This window comes from Anas platyrhynchos, chromosome 2, assembly GCF_047663525.1.
Source record: "Anas platyrhynchos isolate ZD024472 breed Pekin duck chromosome 2, IASCAAS_PekinDuck_T2T, whole genome shotgun sequence".
In the NCBI taxonomy this organism is placed as follows: domain Eukaryota; kingdom Metazoa; phylum Chordata; class Aves; order Anseriformes; family Anatidae; genus Anas; species Anas platyrhynchos.
This window is the reverse complement of record NC_092588.1, coordinates 120356383-120381653: the sequence shown is the minus strand read 5'-3', so window position 1 is coordinate 120381653 and position 25271 is coordinate 120356383. Positions and strand designations below refer to the sequence as shown.

Sequence of the window (25271 nt, the reverse complement as noted above, 5' to 3'; positions counted from 1 at the left end):
AAAACAGACCCAATGCTGGCCAAAGCTCATCCCACCAGTCAAAAGGTGTGATACCTCTGGGAAAACATATTTAAGACAGGGCAAATACACTATTCAGCACCTGTAAGAGAGAACAGTAAGAAAAATGTATTAAATGGTCTTGCAGACACCAAGGTCAGTGAAGAAGAAGAGGGAAGAGGTGTTTCAAGCACTGGAGCAGAGATTTGCCTGTGGAGAAAACCATCATGAAACAAAGTGTCCCCCTGCTGCTAAGTCAGAGCAGATCTCCACACTGCAGCCCATGGAGGACCCCAAATCACAGCATGTGTATGTGATCTGAAGGAAGCTGCAACCTGTGGAGAACCCATTAAGGAGAAGGCTCCTATAGGAAAGGTGGCCTGTGGAGAAGAGCCCTCACAGGAGCAGGTGATTTGGTGATCTGCAGCTGCAGATCAATGAGGGACCCATGCTTGAGCAGTCTGCCCCTGAAGGATAAAACACATGGCATAGGCCCATGCTGGAGCAGTTCTTGAAGATCTGCAGCTCATGAGAAGGACCCATGTTGGATCAGTTCATGAAGGACTGTACCCCATGGGAGAGACCCCAGACTAGAGAGGTAAAAGAGTGAAAGGAACAAGTAGCACCAGAGGGAAAGCGTTAGTATCTAAATGACCACAACCCCCATTTCCTAGCCCCTTGTGCTGCTCAGTGCCAGGGGGCAGTGGGGAGGAAGTAGAAGAGGTGGGAATGGAGGATTGAAGCAGTGGGAAAAGAGGGGAAGAGGAGAAGGTGTTTTATTTTTTTGTCTTAATTTCTCACCATCCTATTCAACTTAAATCAGTAATAAATTAATCTAATTTTCACCAAGTCAAGTTTATTTTGCCTGTGAGAGTAATGGAAGGGTCCCCATATATATATATATATTAATAATGTCATAATTAATAGAATAAAAAAATAAAAGCCCTACATTTTGGTTAAATAATTGCACATACCTTGTCCTTGAATTTATTAATTAGCTTAGGTATTTAGCAAGCCCTAGTCATTCCTTCTCCACTCCCTGTGATGTTTTCAAGCCAAGCTCTTATAACATTTTGACTTGTCTGCTTCAAAAAGAATTTAAAGGCAAATAAGAAAGTAATACAGCGTGATTATTAACTTTCTAGCATTACAAATTAAGGATTAACTGGAGAATTTAGATTCAGCTAATCCCAAACTGTAACTACAGAAATGAGAAGAAAATCTCACCTGCAGAACTTAAAGTGAAGCCAACATAAACATGAACTTCTATGATTAAAGGTGAGCAGAAATTATACATGTAAAGAAGTGCTCTGTGCACTGCAAACCTTATTTACTATTAAAGGAGTACAAAATGCTATACCAACTTAGCATCTTGATGAGACCTTTATACAGCACATAAATCTTTAAACTGCTTTGTTCTCCCAGACTCAATGAATAAATGAAGATCTAGCCAAATAATCTAATCTGTATTTTGAATGACAAAATTACTGCAGTCCTAAATACACTACTATTTGGTCTTTAACTGACAAATTAGTCAACCTAGAGATCAAAAAACTTCATTGCAGCAACACAAGAAAACGGTCTACAGACAGATGCCTTTAAAACCAGATCAAGATAAAGTTCAGCATCTAAAAAATAAGCCTAAAAAAATCTTTGAATCTGTCTGATTGCACCATAATGCTGCAAGCCATTCTTGAGAGAACTTCAAGTATTGAAAATTTCATGTGATTAGCAACCAGTTAAACATTTTGTTGGTCCTCTGAAAGATTAAAACACACTTACTGCACTGGCATCAAATCACAGATACAAACCTATCTAAAGATACATGACTAAAAGCTAGTAATATCAAAAACAGTTTAAATCTGATTTTTCAGATTTTATTAAAATTTAATTAGTATGGTTTTTTGTGTTTTTTTTTTTTTTTTTTTTTTTTTTTTTTTTGCTAACTAAACTCAATTTCATTTAACAAGACGATAGGGTTATAAATAATATTGACCAAGTTCTGAGAAGAGCTCTGCATCTGCTGTAATTTAAAAACAGCTCAGTCAGTATTATTATTTCTGCTTTTGTGCATAACTGGCTCTGTTATCTGGAATTTTAGCTGCCTAAAACAAGAGATGAAAAAGCAGGCTAAACAATAAATTCCAAAGAAAAATTAAAGTGAAAAACAGCAAAGTAGTACTAATTTATTAAATCAAGCCTATTATATCAACAGTGATGATATTAACTGTCATAGACAAACCACAACCATCACTTAAGAATTTATGAGGCTATGAAAGCTTAGGAGAAAACCTGAGATTTTCCTACAGCATCTACAACATATTTCTCCTAATGGAAGGAGGAGATTTCTCCTGAGGAAGCAGCAATAATCCATCAACCTTTCACCCTTCTGGAGATATTCTTCAGTCCAAGAAGAGTGAAGAATTTACCCCTTTAAAATATTTTTAAATTAAGAAACTCATTATTTTTTTCAAAGTGTCACGAGGATTAAAATACTGACGTGAGAGCACTAATTTTAAAGAATTGTTCTAAATAACTTTCCAGAAATCCCAGTTTATATACATGCTGTACATTAATATACATCATCTTTTTGCATTGAAAGCATCCCCCACTAGAGAGCAGTGTGAATTTAAAATTACAATATATCTCTAGTCTTACGGTGTTTGTCATATAAGTATGAGATTACTACGATAAAACAGATCTTCTAACCAAAACGTAAAACTCTAAATAAATATAATGTAGCACATTAAACAAACATTGTACGCTATTTGTACATATATCTAACTCCTTTTAAAACACTAACATAAGTTAGCAGGCAGCCTAGTAAATCGTATTAGCATGTTATAACTTCACTTTAATATTCCAATCAACACAGGTTAATCTATGAGAGCCTTATTTTTAAAATATAGAATACTTCTGCCTAACAATATAATCTCATTCCAGAACAAGAAATTATAAAACGCACACTAGATTAAGGCACAACTAAATAACAAGGGAAAATACACCTTTGAAATAAACGATTCAAACATCTACCATTTGATTTGTGCTTTCATTAAAAACCCATGATGGCACTACAGCTGTAATATGTTTTCACACTGCCATCTCCCTCTTAAATCTGGAGGAAGGGAAAGATTTATAACCACAGACTAGAAGATGACAATTAGGAAACAAGAGTTTCAGGAATACGCATTATGCTACATTTTACCACTATTTCATTAATACAGTGGTTGCTGCATAGGTAATAGCACTACTAAAGAACTAAGGAGAAATATTATACGTGTGCAAATGACTCGAGCTGATGGTGTAAGCCAGCACAACATAGCAGTATTTGGGACGTTGATTGGACACAATGGTTTGAGCAAAACATTTCCAAACACATGAAGACTAGAAAATCTGGAAAACAAACAAACAAACAAACCGTAAGCAGTTTAAAATTAAAATATTCTGATTCCTTCTTATGCCGTATTCCTGAAAGGACTCCTGAAATACAGATAGAAAAGGATAGAGAACAAGATAGAAACTGAGTATAATTTGCTGATATACTTTTAAAATACAACTTGACACTCAAACCAATATTTGGGAAAAAAAAAAAAAAAAAAGTTGATTCACCAGAATTTCCATAAATGCAGACCAATTCTTGCAAAGCAGCACATAGACTTTCGCTTCATGCCTGCATGTTTATCATTATATACTTTATTTCATGGAATGAAATGTTTAGGGATAAATTTTGATTGGAAGAGTGAGGAAAAGGATGCTTAGTTATTGTGTTGAGAAGTTATATGGACTATAGTTAGAAGAAAACATTAAAATCTTAACTGTACAAAACTGTTTTTAATTGCTATCCATCTCTTATTGGTTTGAATGCTGATCTTACATAGAAATTGATAGGGGTTAAGTTAAAACCCTCTTTCCCTGCCATTACAGTATAGAGTTTATCTTGACTGTACTGGTTGCATAATATATAACCAGTCCTAAGTTTTGCAGATAACTTCTGGCCCTTCTACCACTCCTAACATAAAGCTAACTTCTCAACCTTTAGGAGCCCTACAGGGGAGAGCAGTGAACTAGAATGAATGAGCAAGGTAACCAAGAACTCAAAATTTCAAACCAATTTAAATAGCACTGCAGATAAATGCTTACATTTATTTTCCCTGGAGCTCTGAACTCAATTTTGGCTCAATGATGCTTACCAGTAAAATGAACTTTGCATGACATTATAGCTTTGTGAAGTAGAAAACTGTCCCTTGTGGAAAACCAACACAACTACAATTTGTGGTGATTGCTGGTTTAGCTAACATAGCTACTGCCTGGAGATTTCTGAAATGTGCTTGGATGTAAGGGATTAGAAATCATGTCTTTCCCATTAAACTATCCTTACCTTCTTAACTGCAATACGAAAACACTTTCTATTCAAGGATATGGAAAGGAAACTTTTCCACTTGTATTATAAATGATTGTTTCATTTCTGGACTGCCTTGTCAGTGTAGAATTATCAAAATCACTATGACAGACTATGTACATAATAGTCAAATACATTGGGTTCATTTAAGAGGTCAATGGAGTATATGGATCCCAGGGCAAAAATGTTATTAGAAGACTGCTGTGCAGGTAAGGCAGTTACCTCAGTGCTGACCACTTGCCACTGATTAACAACACGACATATCCTAAAGAATCTCTCCTTGGCTTCTTCCCAACAGCTGCCATAATAGCCTCTTCAAGACTTTAAAAGGACTGGACTTCTGCAGGTAATAAGAAACCCTGGGTAATTAAGCCAAATTACCAATGGGAGCTGCTTCTTTGAAAACAGATCTACTTCTTTGGCTGTACTACTGATTCTCAGGAAAACAGCCTATAAGAAGCTTTCTCTACTGAAATGCATGTTAGTGGTATTTGTTGAATTCATGGATAAACCAAAAGATATATGTTTTTAACCCTTATACCATTTACAGGTCATCCTGATTTCTCTTTACTTTTTGAGAAACAGTAAGTCCTCTGCCAAAGATTAACAACAAAGAATAACAGCTTTTAAAGAACCTGTTGGGGAGAGAGAGGGGGAAGGAGATTGCTCATCAAGATCCTCTTTCTAACTATCACTTTGTCAGTTTTCAAGTTCTGGGGGAATGTTACCAGCACACTACAGAACACCTCCTCTCCCTTCCCCCCGGTAATATCTACAGTCTCCACATCTTTTCAAACATCATACATTTGATGCTAGATCTTTTAGAGGACAGGATGTTACTGTCTGATGACAGCCACGGTAGCAGGGTGACCTTTGTGTCAGATACTGTCATTTTAAGTTTAATTCTTAGATTTTAAGAAGGTCTTCCACACTAGGAGTCAATATACATTCTGTGACCCTTCCCAAAACTCGAGCCATAGTCTTCCTATTTACCAGTTATTCAAAAATGACTGTTGCGTCTGGTGACCAAGAGCCCTTCATCAAGAAGCTAATGCCTTTGCAACCTCTAGGTCAAGCTCATTGAACAAAATGCTAAAATTTGCTCTAGAGACTTGTTCTTGGGAGAAGTTAAGAATTAACATATTGTCACCTATTCTATACAAAGGTATACGGGCTGGGGGAAGGCACAGGAACAGGAACATAAAGTAGCTTTTGTTTCTTGCATCCTCATTATCACTGAAGGATGTGGTCCTGACATTACAATCTTCTGATTCAGATCAAGGCCGCACCTGCTCCTGGTTGTGGGCCCAGCGTGATTTAGGACATGAACAGTCTATTCTACACATCGCTGCTGTGGCAGTTACAAACATATAATGAGAAGGATGAGCAATGGGAAAATGGTGAAAGGGCACTCACGGTGAAAGCACAGCCCATCTAAAACACAGCTCCCTCCCAGATGACCCAAGTAACCTTCATAATATGCTGCAGAACTCATCTGTTTTCTCTGGATGGATGAATAATCTCAGTGGAGGAGTTACTGGGGAATGGGAATTTACTGGGATTGGAAAGACTTCTCTAAAATAATTGATTTTTCAGGACTTCCTTTGTTCTGAGTTTTTCAGATTTTGTTGTCTTCCAGATGAAAATTAAATATAAAATAGAATACGATACATTAAAAGATGATATGAAAATATGGAAAACATGAATTAAGTAATTTGACACTGTTGGTAGACTTTTCTACTAAGTTTTAAGACTACAAAAACAACCATCACCACCTTTTAAAAAAGGAGGAGGAGTTTGTCAGGTCATCCAAGTTTGTCACCCAAGACCTAAATTACCAGTTGGTGATAAACCTGGGGATAGAAATCAGTATTTGTCATTGCTCCCTGTCTAATATTGTTCTCATCACATTTGAATTCTCAATTTACCAAATTTTCTCTTTAAAAATTTCACACAAAATAAAGTAGTGTAGGTAGTTTAAGAGAATAAAAAAATGCATCAGGGACAGAAACACCTTGTTTTCTCATTTGCTATTTCTCCTTAACCATCCTGCTCCTCCCAACCTGATTACTGTTGCTAGCTGTTATACCACTTCAATTATCTCTGTGAGTAATAACAAATTCATAATCATCATCATCTCAGGTGATTTTTGCAAAGTTTAAGAGGAAAAGAATCTCTTGGGCAAAAGCTGCATCAAGTGAAAGAGATAAAGGCAGGTTTTTCCACTGTACATTTATTGCTTGTGGCAGGGAGGAAGATGAGGTGGAAGGAGACAGAGGTTATTTGGGGCTTGAAGGGCTTTATACCTTAATGTCTATGTCCTGGGACTCCTCCCAAGGAATGCATCTCTGAAAACTGAACCCTGGAAGAGTAGATTTTTATCCATCTGAAATATCTGGAGCAATAGCGCAAAAAATAAAAGCCTAGGCTTTTGTTTTGTTTTGCCGGGAGAGCACTTAAATCTTTCAGGAAAGGCTGCATTTCAATACTGCAGCAAATTAACAGACTGCAGCCTATCTCCAGTCATAGCCATGTGCACTACGAGTTCCAAGAGGAACTTATAGATGAACTAAACAGAAAAAGTTCATCATTTTTTGGTTCAGCAGTTCCCTCATGCCAGAAGCAACCAACAGACATCTCATAGTCTCAAAATATACTGCAGTCATTTTTTTAATTGAGTTCTATAAAAAGAGCTAAGCACTAATCAACACCATATGTTATTCAATTAGCTAGTAATACATATCTATTTCTCAAGCCTGTGCTAACATAATGGAGCACTTTGGGTGGTTTGGAACTATTTAAAGGCCAAGTAATTAATTTGCAAACATCAGCTTCTAAAAAGCTGAGAAGTGCTACTGTGGTGACTTACATCTCTACAGCCAGAGCCAAGCCATGAAATTCCCTCATTTGTTTTATATTCAATCTTTTTTTTTCAGAGACGATCCTTGTGAAGACAAAGACTTCTGCCTAAAATAGGGACAAATGAAGACCCAGGTTCAGCGATGCATCTGGAACCCAGGCACTGCAGGGAGTCTCTTCCCATGCAGGTAAAGTAAGCTGTTTGTGCTGCCTCACCTCCCTCTCCAGCAGCATCATCTCACATGTGGGCTCTGTGTGAAAGGTAGTAGTTAAAATGCTCAAAGGCATATCTAGTAAAGCTACAAAGGTTCTGCCTACCAAATAATCTTTTATTGCTAATGTATCCTGGAGAGTAGGGTGCACTTTTTTTTTTTTCTCTCTCTCTCTCTTTTTTTTTTCCCCATATTCCTGTTTTCCACATTTTTGAATTCAACTTCCAGCTGCAAAACTCGTGTCAACAGCACTCTGAGTTGGATGGGATCAAAAAGAAAGGAGAGAAAAGTCTGACTGCAGCTTAAACTGGAATGATCTGCAACTCAAACCTCTGCTGGACAAAACATTAATTTTCGCATTATTTCTGACAGGATACATATTCAGAATAGATTTTAAAGTTTGTGGGGGGAAATGCAGATTTTTCAGGTTATTAACTCTGAACAACACATAAATTAGACAATTTGGCAGAGTACAGAGACAGTTGTGAAAAATAAAATATGTGCAAAAGGAAAAGAAGACAATGAACCTCTGTCTACAGAACTACAGAAATTTTGTAGGTATTGGGATTGTTTTTTAATTTAATAGATAAGATTACCTCTTTCAGTCTCTCAGGATGATTTCTCTGATGTGAAATCATACTGGACACATGAATGACATAATACTGTAAGCGCTAGATTCTACTTCAAAGATCTTAAATTTTTCTAGTACCTAAACGTCCAGTCAAATATTTATACCTCAGCAGAAAGAGAGAATATGCACATATGTTTTAGCATAATGAGCAACTCACTTTTGAATATAAGTAAATTCTATTCTCAAGAACACATTACAGACGCTAACTATCTTTGTAAACAAGTAGGTAATTTTGAAAACATCCTTAAGTTTCAGTTAGTGTTTGTTTTTATTTTGTTGATAGAAACAACCCTTTAGAAATATTTTGTTTTTCTTTTCTAAATATGTCAACGATGTACTGATAAAAGTGCATCTTTAAAAATAAAACTAACTAAATAAAATGCAAATCAGACATGAATTAGCTCCAGATATTTTGCTATAAAAATAAAAAAACAGCTCCCCCAACACATTTCCAAATAAAGAATGATCATCTTAATAGAAACATTTCATTCCCTACAATCCTCCTTATGCATATAAGATGCAGCTGTCAGACAATGAATAAACTGGTAATAAATTTAGTCATGTTGGGAAACAGGAAATTAAAGGTCACAAGCAAAAGATTTTTTAAATTGAGAATGTTTTGTGGTTTTTGTTTTTTTTTTTTTTTAGTTTTTTAAGTTAAGAGTAATGTCAGAGGTTTGTGTTTTGTACAGATATATATATATATATATATAGACACACACACACACACACACAAGTAACTTCAAAAATCCTTTTTGTTTGCAAAATAACTTCTTAAGATTGCCAGAGTTCTTTGGTTTCAACTCGAAGACCCTTCGGAAATCTGAATGCTTACCCCATATAAGAACAGGCAAAAGTGAGAAACATATCTACCTTTTTGTTATACTTTTGTTTTAGGGAGCTGTTGTGTGGGTATTTTTTAAATTAGAGGCCTTTAAACCAAAAGAATTAAAGGGCATCAAAGAAAATCAAAGAGCAAGAGAAATTTTAGTACTTCAGTCAGTCACACTTCGGAAGAGAACTCTAGATTAAACAAAATATTATATATACAATTTGTCTCTCTGTAAATGCACTTTTAAAAACATCAGTGTTAATAAAGGCTAAGGATTCAGGCTTATATTTGAAGATTATCATTTATATTTTCACAAAAGTAATTGCTTTTCCAGATTATCTGTATGTTATAAAGCATTCAGGTAGCTCTGGCAGCATTTTCAAGTGTAGGTACTTTATTTATTTATTTATTTTTATTGCTTCATTACACCCACTGGGCCATTTAATGTTGAATTTAATGGAGAGCAGATCATTTTCCAAGCAATGCAAACAGATCAAGGTGAACATCTGCTTTGTTTGGAAAGATTAGCTGATGCTTTTGCAGTATTTTTATTTTATTCATTGCATTTAGTACATGCCTATAGTACAGTATTCATGGCAACAGGGACAGAAACTCTGCTCATTTACAGGATGCATTTTTTGAGGTAGATTTTTGTGCTATTTATCTGAGAAGTGTAGAAGTAGAGTTTCTGTCTTTAAAAGTATATTCTCTTTGTAGTGTCTTGAAAGCCAATATCATCTGTAAAGTATTAGCTGATATAAAGTTCTTTCATGTGAGCTACACATTTACCTTAAGATCTTCATCAATATTAGGGACAGAGGTAAACATCTAGGAAACTAGACTAACCTTGATGTATGTGTATTGGGAAAATATCTGAAGACAAACTGGGAGATCTGGACCTTTTTACATTTCCATAAGATGATACGGAGTGCCCTACAGAAGCAGCTAAGGTTATAGCCACACAAGGCCAACATAGGGCATCACACACGCAGCTGGGGAATTATTTTTACACAAAGCCTATCTGTCTGTGTCACATTTCTAATGAACTTTTAATCACAGTACCCAGATGTAATGCATTTATAGAAATGCTTATGCATCAGAAATAAAAACCTGGAAAAGGAATCTAATTACGGAAAAGAGAGATGTGGATTATTTTTTTTTTTTTTTTTTTGGGGGGGGGGGGGGCAGGGGAAGGATAAGTTTAGATGACTCGCTATTAGTGAATAAAAATGCGTTTTCAAGGTATGACTGATATAATTCCACAGGTTGGATAGATGTCGCATGTCCAGGAACATGTATCATAAAACACCAGGACCTACTGAGCAAGGAAATGCTGCTTTTTCCTTGTATTACTCTCCTATGATTATAATTCCCTCCTTTGTTGAATCATGTGTAGAAAATGAGAGTAGGATACTATAGGGAGGATTTGTTTATATATATTTTATGAGTTACATACCTAAAAATACATTTTAAGGCAAATATAAGAGGAAGGTTTGAAATTTCTGTAAGTTTTTATTGATCCAAGATCTCGGAAATATGTTACCTATTTACAATTTAGACACATACAGCTCGATAATAAAAATATGAAAGTACAGGAAAACATGGACAAACTAGAAACTTAAAGCCAACACCTCCCCTGAAGTGTAGGGACAGTTGTTTCACTTTGTTTGCAAAAATCATCCCCAGTATAAAATTGCTGATTTTACAAGATATTCAGCAATGTCTTTCAAAACGCAGAAAATTACCAGAGAGGTCCACAAGCTCACTGAACACATTAATTAGTGATAGTGCCTTATTGTTGCTAAAATAGGAAACAAAAGTCAAAAATATGAAATATTTTTCAGTTTCAGAAAATATATATATGCTTATAAGTACTTCATGTGCAAAACTGTCAGGATTCGTTTTTTTTTTTTTCTCACATGTTATGGGTTGCTAATTAAAAAGCATAATTAAGTACCTCTATAACACCCCCACCAAATTGGATTAATTTTTATTTTTTATTCTAAAACGTGATTTTGAGAAAGAATCATGATAAGCATGGGCATAACCACACACAGTCAGAAAGCAAGAAAGCAGGCTACTTGGTGTTTTCCAGCCTTCTCTGGGAGACCTTCACAGCAATATTTCTCCTCTTGCACTCTGCAGCAGATGCTCATAGCAGATCCAGAACCGCTGAGCTTGGGAAGCCTGAGCACTTTGCTCAGCCACTGTGATCTGCAAAAGCTACTGCTGCTGAGTCCGTAAATTATTTCTGTCTCCTCTGGCTCTGCTGGCCATCTGCAATCTCTCTTGACCTGTCTGGGTAGGCTGAGGCTGCTGGAAACCTCTGAGAAGTCATGCATGGCAGAATTTAAAGCTCTATAAGACTTAAAAAGAAGTTTCTTCCTTCAGCCACACTGATTCAAATGAAGAAGCTTATAAACTCAATTAAACATCAGTACAAGTTTATAAAATCCCTGGGACTTGTTCAACTTTATTTTTTTTTCAAATAGTAGTTCAAGTTTTCAATAAAATATTATTTTACTTTGGAGGTCATTTAAGACTACTGAAATGTGAAATTTCCAGAATTACCTTATTTTGAAGCATTATTTTATGAAAAAAGGTTAGACACTTTGCAAAATATTTGTCTCAATTTTTAATACTTTTTATTTCAGAATTGTTCTCTCTAATTAACTTCATAATCTAATAAATTACATCTCCCTGGACATGCACTAGATTTCAGTTTAAATGAGCTCTTTAAGAGAAGTAGAGAAGTGGTAAATATAAAGGTAGTAGTGACCTTTAGCTAATAGAACTTTGCAATATGGTGATTCTTCCATTAAAAAACAGCAGGATAAACACACTCCTACACAAGTGCAGGTCGGGATGACAACCTCTGAAGGCAGCGGCATTACATTGGCATAAAAATGCTGCAAGCAGAATCAGATCACCACTTTCCTCCTACCTAGGAATTCATACAGTGACTTCAGCATCTCGGCAGTCACCATAATTTCTGCTGTTCTTGCTATGCATTATAGAAACTGTCACTTTTTATATTTATGGTATCTTTTACAGCTTGGGTTAAAGAACACTTAAAGCACCTTTCAATGTTTGATATAGCTTTACTCTAGAAGAATAGAAATGAGTCTCCATTATTAATTTAGACCTACACTACTTTTCAAACTAGTAGTCTCAGGGAATTTTCCTGGAATTACCTGTATTAGTAAGAACTTCTTATATGACAGATACTTTGAAGGACTGGGTTCTAATCAGAAAAGGGAAACAATAAATAATTAAAAACTGTGTAGACTACAACAGTTAAAACTTCAGTGTTGACTGTATGATTCACAAGGCTGCAATATATTTACTAGTACTTTAATGAATATCTGACCAATCGGTTTGGTTTTACTTTCCTGGGAAACTCTGTATAGAAACAAAACAAAACAAAAGAAACCATGCTAAGTTACTACTACTATTGTCTACTATTGTGAATTTTGATATTGTCGAGTTTGGTTTTTCCCTGAAAAATCTTTAATATAAGGAAAATTGCCAAGCTATGGGCAACCAGGACAAAAAATATATACTTCTGAATACATATGGATTTACTTGCATCTCATTCTAATTTGAAATCTGACACATTTTCATTTTGTTTGTCACAGAAGCATGTGAAAAGTAAACACTGCACGTAAGCAAAGCATCAACTGAACAAGTGACCTTCCCCTAAGCCACTGCACATAAGAGACTACTCCATCCTACCTCTCATTTCCCTAGTTGAGACAAAATCATCATTCTTTTACTTGTCATTATTTAAATCAGGCCCAATAATGTCATTTGCAATCAACACTCACTGTCAGGAGGCAAATGTAAATGGCTTACCTTGCAGTATAACAGTATCATCCACTTCAGCATGCCTTGCTCCTACAGTACACATCTGGAACCAATGCACACTCACAGTCATCAGCTGCTGTTCACAAATCACTTGTTTATTGATCACTACACTTATCGCTCTTCATTGACTGAACCTCATTTCACAGTACTGCTCTCCTGCTGCTTCAGCAAATTCTCAGCCTTCTATTGCAATGAGAATTCACACATAAACCAAGGCAGTGATCCTTTAGACTGGTTATTTCTTGCTATATTGAACTTTTTGAAGTGATCTGCATTTATTAAAGAAAAATAACAACATCAACAACAAAATCGTCGGCCTACATGTATTCTAGTTTCAAACTCTTTACCCAGGAACAGGTAACAAGGAGGGTTGTTTTTCTCCTTGTACTGCAGTATGACTTCTATCTCTGCTATTTTAAAATGGGCACTTTTTTTCAGACCTGAAGAATTCAAAGATCTATGAAACATAAATAACTAACCATTGAGAAGGCAATTGTTTTCTTTAGGAAAAAAATTGACTACCAACCACTAGCAAAAATACAAGGACTTTCTTTGTAATGCCGTCTACAGAAAAAGACACTTGGTTCCATCCTTCCAACTAACTTCAACCCTTGCATATGATAAATTTCAAAAATGACAGGAAAGTTCAATTCAATATATGTATTTATGTATATATAAACAATATATACATACAAATATGTAAATATATTTTAGCTTTCTTAAATGAGTTATCAATAGGGTCATTTGAGACATATCATTTTGCGTTAAAAACACTGGAAATTTTCCTGCAAAGCAAAAAATGACATTTTTCACAAGCAAAGCAGCAATATGTTTTCAGCTTTTCTCACCCCAATTGAAATTTAATAAGAAGAGTGAAGACCTCTGTGTCCTCTAGCACAAGCAACACTAAGTCACTTTTCAAATTTTATACCGTACAAGAATGTGTTCACATTACAGCTCATAAGTACAGCTAGCACATATACAACAATATCACAATTACCTAACAACAGTTTAAGTTCAACATTGTCACGGGTTTAAGACAAAGCAGCTACAACTCATTCCCACTGCCACATCACCCTTCCAGCCATCAAAAGAGACATCAGAAGGCTGGTGGATTTTCTGACAATAAACCTACCAGAAGCATGAGTACCGCTCCCACCCTCCCACTGGCAATGTATGAAGCAAAGGAAAGCAACCGGAAGCCTAGATAGAAGTTTCACAGTGCTACAGTATTGTCACACCCATTAATAGGTATTTCTTCCCCGATAGAGCATTTTGTCAAGACATGCATTAGTAATGAGAAGTGATGACCCAAGATCATTTTGTCCTACCTGCAGGTGTCTTTCCCTCACACAAGAAATTAAAAATAATAATAATAGTAATAATACACATCAATAACTCAGCAACCTTGACAAAATTAATGATCATACATGATGCAGAAGACAACAGCACAAAACCAAGCTACTCTATCTGTGAGCCTTCATCTTACAATGACTTTGTAGAGTTGCTCCTTCAAATCTGAACATTTAGCCTCAGCTAATTTGCAGAAGTAAGGAAAGAAGTAGAGGATCTTGGAGGCAGCCACTTAATAATATTACCTACCTCCATAACTACTCACATTTCTTTCTAAGCCAGCAGACAAGGCCTTTCAGTCTTGACCACATGCAACAAGAACCCACTCTACAAATGTTTCATCAATGCAAAGAAAAAAATAACAGCAAATTGAGAAAACCCCTCTTGCTATTACAGATGTTAGCTTGATAAGGTTAAGTGTACATTTTAATTATAATAACTTTAAATTGTGGGATATTCACATCCTAGAACTAACTACACTTCAGGATTACAGCAATGAAAAATGGAAAGAAGAGCATGATAAAACTGACTTTTAGGGAACTCTTTAAGTCAAACCTTGTTTTCTTTTCAGACTTATGGGCTTTCTCCCTACAGATACTCAGTTTATCTCAAAGTTCTTCTTTATGAGTGACTCTGCATTAAACTCAGCCAGAACATACATTACAAGCATAACATCTTTGGCTATGCAGCACACCAAAGCTCACTAGTTTCTCATGTCTCTTTCCACATTCGCTTTCCGTTTGTTTTTTTTTTTTTTGTTTTTGTTTTTGTTTTTTTTTTTTTTACAATCTACTTTTATATTAGTTTCCACTGAACTGATTTGTTTGTTCTAACACAGTGTTGCTAATCACTTGTATAAACTTCCTCAAAATATCACAAAGATAGCTTAATTCCTGGAGCACTTATATTCCATCTGAAAAGACCTCTCCTCTTAGTTTCTTGTATCAAACAGACACATGTGGAGCTGACCACTTACATTAAGATTCAGATTGGTTCCGTCCCCTTGTGCTCCCAAATTACTCCAACAGCCCAAACTGCTTCCATGCAGTAAGATACAACCCCCCTGTGCAGAGTTGAATCATCCCACAGAACAAATATTTTCTTTAAAGAGGAATAATCTTATTGAGAAATATTCATAACTTGTTAAATATTGTATCAGCATAAAAGGCAAAGTTTAGAAACAAAAAAAGAACATTGAATCTAGAATTATATTATCATGAAGCCTGAAGATCTCTCATTGCCATTACAAAAAGCTTTTTTCCCAGAGTATACTGAAGGAAATGTACCTCAGAGAGAGAGCTGGAGAGAGCACCTACAGAGACACAACATAAACAAAACCTTTCTGAACCCACAAATATGGCAGGAGTCTCTTCAAATTAAATTCATTTTTATAATATAAGTTTAGATGTGTAACATATTATAAATAATCAAAGTATTTTAGCACTGGAGATGACAGCGAAGTTGAGAAAGATAAATACGTATATTATTATATTTGCTTGATTACTTGTACCTGGAGGAAAATACCTTACAAAACAATCCTCAGTGCTGTCAGGGGTGATCTTGGCAAAATCCTTTTACTTTATCTACAAATCTTGTACAGTTCCTGTCTGCATCTGGACAAAAACACTTTAGTTAATCATGCAATTGTCAAGTGCAGTAGGAGGTTGAACTTGAATTCATGCTTTCTAGGCACCTAACTTTGCACAGCTCCCAAGACTAACAGACAATTTCTCTCCTTCCCTTCCAGCCACCTTCAGCTGTGCTTCTCTTCCTTCTACCCAACTTTATTTTTCAGAGATTACTGTATTTTTAAGAAAAAAAGACAAATAACTTTTTTTTTCATTTGAATGACAGAGTATTTTTGTTATCATGATACTATGCCTAGCAAGAAAAGAAGCTCAACGGTATATTTCATAGCTTTCTGTTCCCTTTTTGTTTGCTATTTAAAGGGTATGTATTAAGTATTTTCCATCACTTGGGAATTCATAAGTAAAAGATGCCATGAGTATACCAGACAAATGACAAGTAAACCCATCATTACGGCAAGTGTTTTGTATCCACGAAGGGCAACACATCCTAGAAATGTCCCCAAACACAAAAGATATATGTTTAGATAGGGTCTTAATTTTATATAACGTATTTTAGTAACTGACTAAGCAACAGCAGAAAATTCTTCTGTCTGAAAAGATGACTTACCCTTCAGTTTCAGTAGTCATCCCCAAGAAACTGCTGGATAATTGCTATGACTAGCATTATTTAGCATGGTGTGTATATATGCTGAAATGGATTCTTGAGGCCATTATTTAAGTTTTGACAGAATAGTTGTAGTTTTTGTACTATTTGTTTCTAAAGGGATAAGATTTTCAAAATGTTGCCTAAATTGAGTCTAAAAACACAAACAGAGACTGCAATTTGTAAGTTCTCTTTTATTGTTTTAGTCTAACTTGCATGGGTATTACTCTTAATTTCTTAAAAAGCATTCACTATATAAATAAAAAAAATCATAAAAACATTTTACATTTGCATGTTTCCCTTATGTTATATGGACTTTTTGAAATATTACATTGTATTTGGCCATTTTGTGGTGTAAAATTTTGAGGCATCATAAATGTGAAATTATTAGATTAAGACACTTATTCAAATATATTCACCAGATAACAATACAGCATCTCTTCTAAATATGTTAAAGAGACTTGGAATACATTTATTGATACTCTACCATGTGCTAAGTATTGCTGGAATAGTATTTTATTCTTTAATTTTATTGATGTATTAGCTAATACTCATTCTTTGAACATGTAACATTCTCCAGAACAGATGAGTACTGTTACCAGAATAGTGTGGGACAGACTGTTGTAGCCTGCAGGTAGATATTTTTTAAATGCCTCAAAAGATGCTTCACACAACTGAGAGACTATTTGTAGATGAACAACAGAGAGAGTATAGTTATTTCAGAGGAAATATTTTTCCATGAGAAATATGGACAAAAGTTATATAGTTATTCTTTACTCATCTGTTTATTGCTTTTACACCACCTTTCCGTTTTTTTTTTGTTACAGTGAATAAACACAGGAAAGTATTGTATCTTCTGTTTTGAATGCACTTGACCCTATTCTGAATTCTTACCACCTGCCTCTGAATCGAGCTGAGGGACTACTGTCCCTTTCCTGTGCAATTGCAGAAAAAAAAAAAATATATATATATGAAGAATTTCACAGGCACCAGAGCTAAGATCAGGATTTCATTGGCTCAGGTAATGCTAACAAAGAAGGTCGTGCTCCTACCATCAAAAAACTGAAAGTGCTACCGGAACAAAGAGGTGGCTAGCCATGTAAAAGGACTAGCAATGTGTTATGCCCATGCACTTACCCGCCATGCACCGTTCCACCCCAGGGCACACAGCTAAGAGCAAATGGATTTGAAGATTAATATTCCCTTACCTCCTCTCAATCATTTCCATGCTACACTAAAGTCAGCTTAAAATTTTGTCACTATCGTTTTCCAGAAAACAAGCCAACACCATCCCCAATGTACAACCCCTCTTCCTAGTAATAACTACACAATCAGGAGTTTCCCCTAACATGTTCATTTAATTTTGGCAGTCAATATAAAGTTATTTTTATAAATGATTGCTTATTGTTTCTTCTATAATGAAGAATTTTAATTAGGCTTATCTTAATTGTATTGGTATGCAGCATTTCCAGCATGTGTTGTCTGAACTATTCATAAATCAACACCACCATTATGCTTAGCACCATCTTCTACAGAAATAGAAATTTTTGCTTCTAGAGATACTGTTTCAAACACGGTTACTTTACAGTAGAGGATAGGGAGCTGGTTTCCCAGAACTGGCATGAAGTCAAAATCTCTTGGGGAAGGGTGAGAGGAGAGGGAAAAAGACAGAGAAAGATGGATTTATATCAACACTGACTAGGAAGCTGATGTATCAGATTTATTTACTTATTTTTAAACAGAAATACAGGTCAGAAACAAGGACTGAGATGCAGGGTGCTCTTCGAAAAGCTCACCCTCTCTCCAAGTTTTTTTAGTTCTTCATCTAGAATTCAGCAATCAAATTTTACTGGATATGTGAATGTCTCCAAATTTTGGGGAAAACATCAGAACACCAACCATCTTCAGAAGTTCAAACTCAGGAGAGTTGGATTTACGTGGCTCCAGTATACATCTAGCTTTAATTTCTATGGGTTCATATCTTCAAAGTTTTGATTTGATTTATAAATTCTTTCCAAATTAAAAAACAAACAAAGAATCAATCAAACAAACAAAAAAGACAACAGGGAACGCATAAGAATATTAGTTCAGGTTCACAAACCTTAGTGAACTTTGGATGTACTTGTTTCATATTGAAACAACTGTCTTGCTTTACCATTTCATTACAGAAGTCTTAAATGATTTTGCTCTGAATGAATCAAGAAATTTCATTAAAATGTATTAACTCTATAAGAGGCTCAAAAAAAAGGATCAAAAGAAATTTAAGTCATATTATTCAAATTTTATAGACAACCAATATATCCAAGTAAACAACCGTTCTTCAACATCATCACTTAGCAATCACAACACTCCTATGCATCTTACTGAACAAAGAGTGTTCTAACAGGAAGTTCCAATGACAGACATTTAATCCTCTGCCTTGGCATTACAGATCTAAATATTGCAAACTCTAAGAGGACGTTTACCACTAATAATTCAACCGTATGTTACCAATCTTGGAAACATAAATGTGATATGAGTTTCCCTGTTGCCTTGCAACCAAGAGTTTGGTTGGTTGCTCCCATTCCTCAGATTCCTTTTTATTCTTTCAGTAGAAAATAAGGGTCAGCTGAGACAGAGGTCTGGGTTGCTTTGTTCATCCTTCTTACTGCTCTTCCTCTTTTTGTGTGGATTTGAAGTGATATTAAAATGACCCATAGAGTACAATATTAGTCATCCTGCCATAAAACACATTCAAATAAGGGGTATAATGTTTATATTAGCACAATATTTTCTGCAGTATATTGCACTACATACCTTTTTGGAAAAATCAGTGATTGTATATAACATTCAATGAAAGACCCACTCTACTGTAAAACAGCAATTTGTCTTCAATTTTCCACTTAGTAATTCAAAAACTCTTTTGAATGCCAACTATTGGCAATTTTTTGCTGGCTACAACTTGGTCAGAATAATAAAAAAAAGTCATTATCATGTTAATAACTTGGTCTTTCTAAGGGGTAGTTATTTGATCCTCTATCAGAAAAAGAAACTTCCTTTTCATCCCTATTCTTAATTGTAAAGTGATTATAATTTATTACAATTTCCTAGTTTCATTCATTTCAATTTGTACAGAAGGATTTCTTAATGACCAGAGTGCAGTCCCATCATAGTTCCAATGCAGCTCACTGAGAAATGTTCACATCCATTAAGATGTGAAAAAGAAAGACAAGAACTTACACATATAGATAAGAAAAATGGAGAGTCTCTAAATCAAAACTGCAAGAGGACAATGTGAGCAAAAAGTGGTTGCCTGTATTAAAAATACTGAGAATAGCTTTCTACACTTCAATATATGTTATAATCAAAGCAGTTTATACATTGAATTTCATACTGATTCCAAATAGCAATGAAGTAAAGAAAACTACTAATTGTGACTTACAGGCCCTTTTAAAATTCTAAATCCCCAAACAAATAAGAACTTCCAAAAAAATGGAATATCTCAAGCCTTTTTTAATCTTTGCAGGGTTTAAGATGCAAAAAGGAAAAAAGTTATGTCCACTTCTTTACATAAAACAGATATTGTTCATATACTCACTCTCACACATGCCACTTTTCAATAATTGACCTAATTTGCATGGAAGAACAACAGGGGGAAACCTGGGAATAACCTAACATGCTTTGCAAGAGGAATTTCAAATGCCCTTCCTACAGCATGATATTCTGAAGACAGACTTTGTGAACAGAGCTTGGCCGAAGACCATTTTGTCAGCAGACTATGAAATCTATGATGGGACAGGGCTTTGTAAAACAGGTCTGAAGCATGCAATCACTTCTAGCTGCCTAAAGCAGCCAGTCCAAACATAGCAAAAAAAATTTGCAGGTACGCAGTGCAGAAGTGCCCAGACCAGCTTACATACTGATACTAGACTGTTTATAGCACTTCTATCACTTAATACAATTCCTAGTAGATTCAGTGTTCAGATGTGGAGATGAGCCAAGCTACCATTTTTCCATGGAGGACCTTGGCCACATCCCTGCACCAACAAACAAGGAAGAGAAAGGGAATAAATAGACCTGTGGGTAGTTATCCATAGTGATAAGCATTGCTATCACATAGGAGGCACAATTAAGTTTAAATCAGCCTCAGTCTGTACTTATACAGTGAAAACAAAATTAGTAAAGCTCATAACACTACAACAGTCTAGTGTCTGTGTCTTGATTTGAGAACTCCTTGTTAACAAGAGCACAAAAAATGTTTCTTCACTCATTGATTACAAAAGCATTTTTAAAGGCTGAGCTCTTACAATAAAAATCTAAATTAACTCTATCACCAATACCAGTTCCTTTAACAATTAAAATAAAAATACAAGGAAATAAACTGTGATTCCATTTAATTTCTCTTCTATTACATCCACTAACACTGGAGAAAAAATATTTTGATTCATGATATATATTCATGACATATATTCAGTCAAATAATATATAATATTAGGGTAGTAGTATTAAAGACAATTGTCTGTTTGTAATGAAGTTCTAGAGCAGTAAAAAATAAAAACAAACATGTCAGAAACCTAGAAAAAGGCAAATACAGCCTGCTTATAAAATCTAGAAGGCTGAAAGAGAAGAAAAACTAAAGAGCTACAAATGAGCTAGTTTAATTTCAATTTGCATAAAAATACTGGAGCAAGAAATTAAACTTTGCACCTAAGGGAATTGAGAAATAGCCAACATTAAAGTGTCAAAAAACATCATGTCAAAACAACCTTAATTCCTCTTTTGGCAGTGTAAAATGCCTTACAGACTCTAACTCTTGAGTTCAAGAAGTTTTTTGACACTGTTTTCCTTTATTTTCCCCAGGGAAGTTTGTAGGAAAAAAAAAATAAAATAAAAAAAGGAATTTCAATGAAATATCTATGAAATAAATGTTCAGATTATGAGAATACAGTAACTAAGTTGTAACTTCCAATGATTTTACCAAAGATGTTTTGGCAGGCCCTGTTGGGATGTGTTCTCTGCCCAATAATATTCATGAGTTTCATTAAGAACTAGATGATAGAATGTAGTAAATACATATTAAACTGGCAGATGATATCAAGCAGGAAGAGATAGAAAGCACATCAGAGGCCAAGATTAAATTCAAAATTAAATTGTCAAGGTGGAGAAAAGCCTTGTTAAGAAGATCCCATAAGACAGGAATAGAAATAATCACCTACACAAATACAAAATGGGAAAAACAGGTGAGACTGCAGTTTTAGAGTAAAGGACATGAACGCTAGAATAGATCACAAAATAAACACATAACTAGCACAATAAATGAATGGTATTGTCTGAAAGATGATCATTCTAAGATGACAGACTAAACTATAGTCAAGTAAGGTTTGTATTTTTTATTTTTTATTTTTTGCTTGTTACAAAAGAGTGTTTTCCCCTTCTCTGGTCAGTGAATATATCTCCAGGATGATATTTTCCTTCTATTTCTGTTCCAGCTGAGGGTTACTTAGGTCTCCTTTCTTCATATTTCTGTCAAATATAACTAGAACTAGATTGTATCTATATCTATATCCTGAATGCACAGGCACTTACAAATACTTCCAGCCATACTATTAGAACAGTGCTTTCATTCTCTTGAACTGCCTCACAAATTTATCTCCCTTTTATCTTGGTGTTCAGTCACTCAACAGATGTATATTTTCAATCAAAATATCCTTCTTTTTTATAAGTAATTTACAAAAATTACATTTTTGTAAGCAGTACACCTACCATTGCACCAAAAACAGAATCTGGAAAAACATTATGCATTTACAGAGTGCATGAAAGCAAAATCTCTTATCTCTCGTATTCAACTTAAAAGTGTAAGAATGAAATAAATTCCTAAATAAATCTGACACTGATGGTTTTATTTATATATTTAAAATGCTACAACAAAACCATAGGATATTGCTGATAACTGCAGAAGAGGTATTTCTTAAATTATTCTTTTTTTTTTTCAAGGGTTTGCCCCAGCAAGAAAGCCTCACCATCATTCTGTATCTTAATAGCCTATGCTTTCTCCACAGCTGGGTATAAAAATTATACACAGACAGTCAGCACTGATAAAGATATTTTCATGCTGAGGCTTCACACTTTCCAAATCCAGCAGCAGGATGGGATAAAAAGCAGTAGGGGAAGAAAAAAAAATGCAAAATGTGAGAGTGATATGTACTGTGGGCTGCTGTGTATCAGCCATAGACGATTCCTTTTATCTGCTGTATGTTGACCTAAAGAATAAGTGGTACCACACTATTCAGGTGAGAAGCACCAGGTTTGAATTATACAAAAGGACATGAAAGTGTGAGCATGTGAATATGCTTGAATTTAATCATGTTTGAGTGCTGTATTTAAAAGTTAAAGTCTGTCCCAATGAAGCTCCAATGGATCCAAAGCAGAAGCAAGAATAACAACTCTGGGGTACTACAGAGTTGACACCCATCAGCTTTTTGTTATTCCTTTTTTAATGACTGTCATACCACACCCTTTCTTTTTACCTTCTTACTCTCCAACATTTGTCCATAATTTGAAAGATGATACCTTGAAACTACTCCTGGTAATGGAGGCAGATATGCAACTTTTGCATGTAAGAAAAAAAAGCCCACTTTGTTACTGCTTTTGCTTCCTGTATGGAACAGTACTAAGTCTGGAAGAATAGGCTTCTGATGAAGAGGTAGTACAAACCTGAATTGCTTTTGATTATCTCAAAAATAATTGGTAAGAACTATCTCTCTTGCACATTGATCATACTTTTTGCTTCAATCTTTTTAGCTCACTTTGAGGTCCATTAGATCATTCTCTATGGGAAGTGGACAGAGCTATCATTGATCTGGTAATTTAAAGGGAGCCCATCATACAGCTCATTCAGCATCATTCATATAAATACAACAGAAACACAGTGTTCCCAAAATGACTTAAAGGATTAAAGCTCAACCTCTGACAGCTAGACAGCTCCTTCAAATTTTATTCTTCTTAGAACAATTTCGGCCTTTTTACCCACATGTCATCACTATTCATTGATCTATGCTTAACAAAATCTGATTTTCTTGTTACCTGTCAATTCCAGATTTAGATTTATATGATACATCCCATAAGAAATTTTGTCAAATATCCCTTGAGATCTTCACAATACACTGTAAGGTATCAAAATATGTACAAACGTTATAATTTGTGATGTCAAGCATTTTTCTACACTTCTTTAATCTAGGCTTCTTTATGCATAACTGTAATAATGCAGAAAGTTTGCACATTTTTCAATAAATTCTTAATAATACTGTTAAACAATGCTGTTCCAACACACACACAAAACACTTTGAAACAAAAAACAAAGTAGAAGTCAGTTGGTTAACCGACAATCTAGCAAAATAACCTGAGACAGAGCTACAAAGTATAGTGGGAACCAAGTTTATGAATGGTGTATCAAGAGGGGCAGGCATCTTACAAGAAAAAAAAAAAAAAAAAAAAAAAACTTATTTCCACTGCAAGGCACAGCAAAGCTGAGGAAAATAAATAAATAAATAAATAAAATAAATAGAAGTGAAATGTAAGAGCAAGGTAAGTGGAAACAGGTGAATAAATAGGGGAGCACAAAGCAAACCTAGAAGAGAAAGCTCAGGGAGAGCTAATCAACGTGTATAAATGGGTGAAAGGGGAGAAGCCCTTTTGAACTTAGGCTTCCCATGATTATGTGAGTTGCAGACCATTTTGCAAGTGTGATTATGATTATCAGGACTCAAATCAATGAAACTGAAATGTGTATGGTGTTTCAAATCAATGTGTTTCTCTCCCACTCTTTTTATGAAGGGTCTGCACAGAGAAAGGACTCTATGCAGACCTTCAAACTTCAAAACTAAGAAATTCAAAAAAAATAAGAAGTAAGCTATTTTGGAGCTGGAACAAAATGTACTTTCAAACCTGCTTTTAGACACTGGTACATTTTAATAAATCACATTACTTTGCAGAAGACCTATGGAATACAAAAAGTGCTTATTTTACAGATAGATACAGTAATTCTAAGTATCCTGGCCATTAAAAAGAATCCACTTGCAATGACATTTTTGTTGGAAAGTTGAGTAAGTTTTAGGTAGACAGATATTTTTCAATGTGAATGACAAACAACTGTGGAGTGCAATTCCTGTCAAAATGTTTCTCTGACCAGCTAGATCAGTTTAAATTAAAACGCTTGAAGTATTAATCCTCATCAGATTACTCAAACAAAAGTGTTAACTGAAAATATTTAATTTGGCCTTATTTTACATTTGCGCTTTATATTTGTTTTCTTAAATAAAAGCTAATATTGATTGGTTTGTATTGACCAAAATATTGGCTTGCAGCTAAATAAAGCTATTATATTAAATCTAGAATTTCTTTTTTGTTATGAGCATGCAATATATCTATCCTTTTTCCTCAGAAATAATATAATATTCTATACCCAGTTAGATTCTCGGTTTGAAAGTATTATATTACAAAATACTGAATATTGCAATTTTCTCATTAGAGGAATAATATGACTGCTGTCACCCACCATTTCTATGGTAAGTAAATTTAATGGCAAAATATAGAAAATAATTAACTTTATTCAATAACTTTAAATGCAATAGACAAACAAAACAGGCTTATTTAGCATTAAGTAAAAATAGATTTGATGGCTAAAGGTAATCAGTTCTATGACCTTCAAGATCTGGTGAAATTGATCTTCAAACATATCTATGCCTTTCTTTTCCCAACTCCTAAAGGGGCACTTTAAAATAAATAAATAAATAAATAAATAAATAAATAAAGAAGAAGAAGAAGAAGAAAAAGTTTGAGCACAACAAATCATGAACAGAAGTAGCTGAATAAATGGAATAGAAGAAAACGAGCTCTCCAACACAACCACCC

General features: G+C 34.8%; 1 protein-coding gene and 1 long non-coding RNA gene across 4 annotated transcripts in view; one reads left to right on the top strand and one right to left on the bottom strand.

Moving 5' to 3' along the window:
• Positions 1-25271, bottom strand: part of ZNF385D (zinc finger protein 385D) — a 444893-nt gene that overhangs the window by 352851 nt on the left and 66771 nt on the right. The window lies entirely within an intron of this gene.
• Positions 207-8023, top strand: LOC110353959 (uncharacterized). The gene is made up of 5 exons (XR_002405261.4): positions 207-595; positions 1143-1275; positions 4695-4742; positions 7333-7443; positions 7696-8023. It is a non-coding gene; the product is annotated as an uncharacterized lncRNA (long non-coding RNA).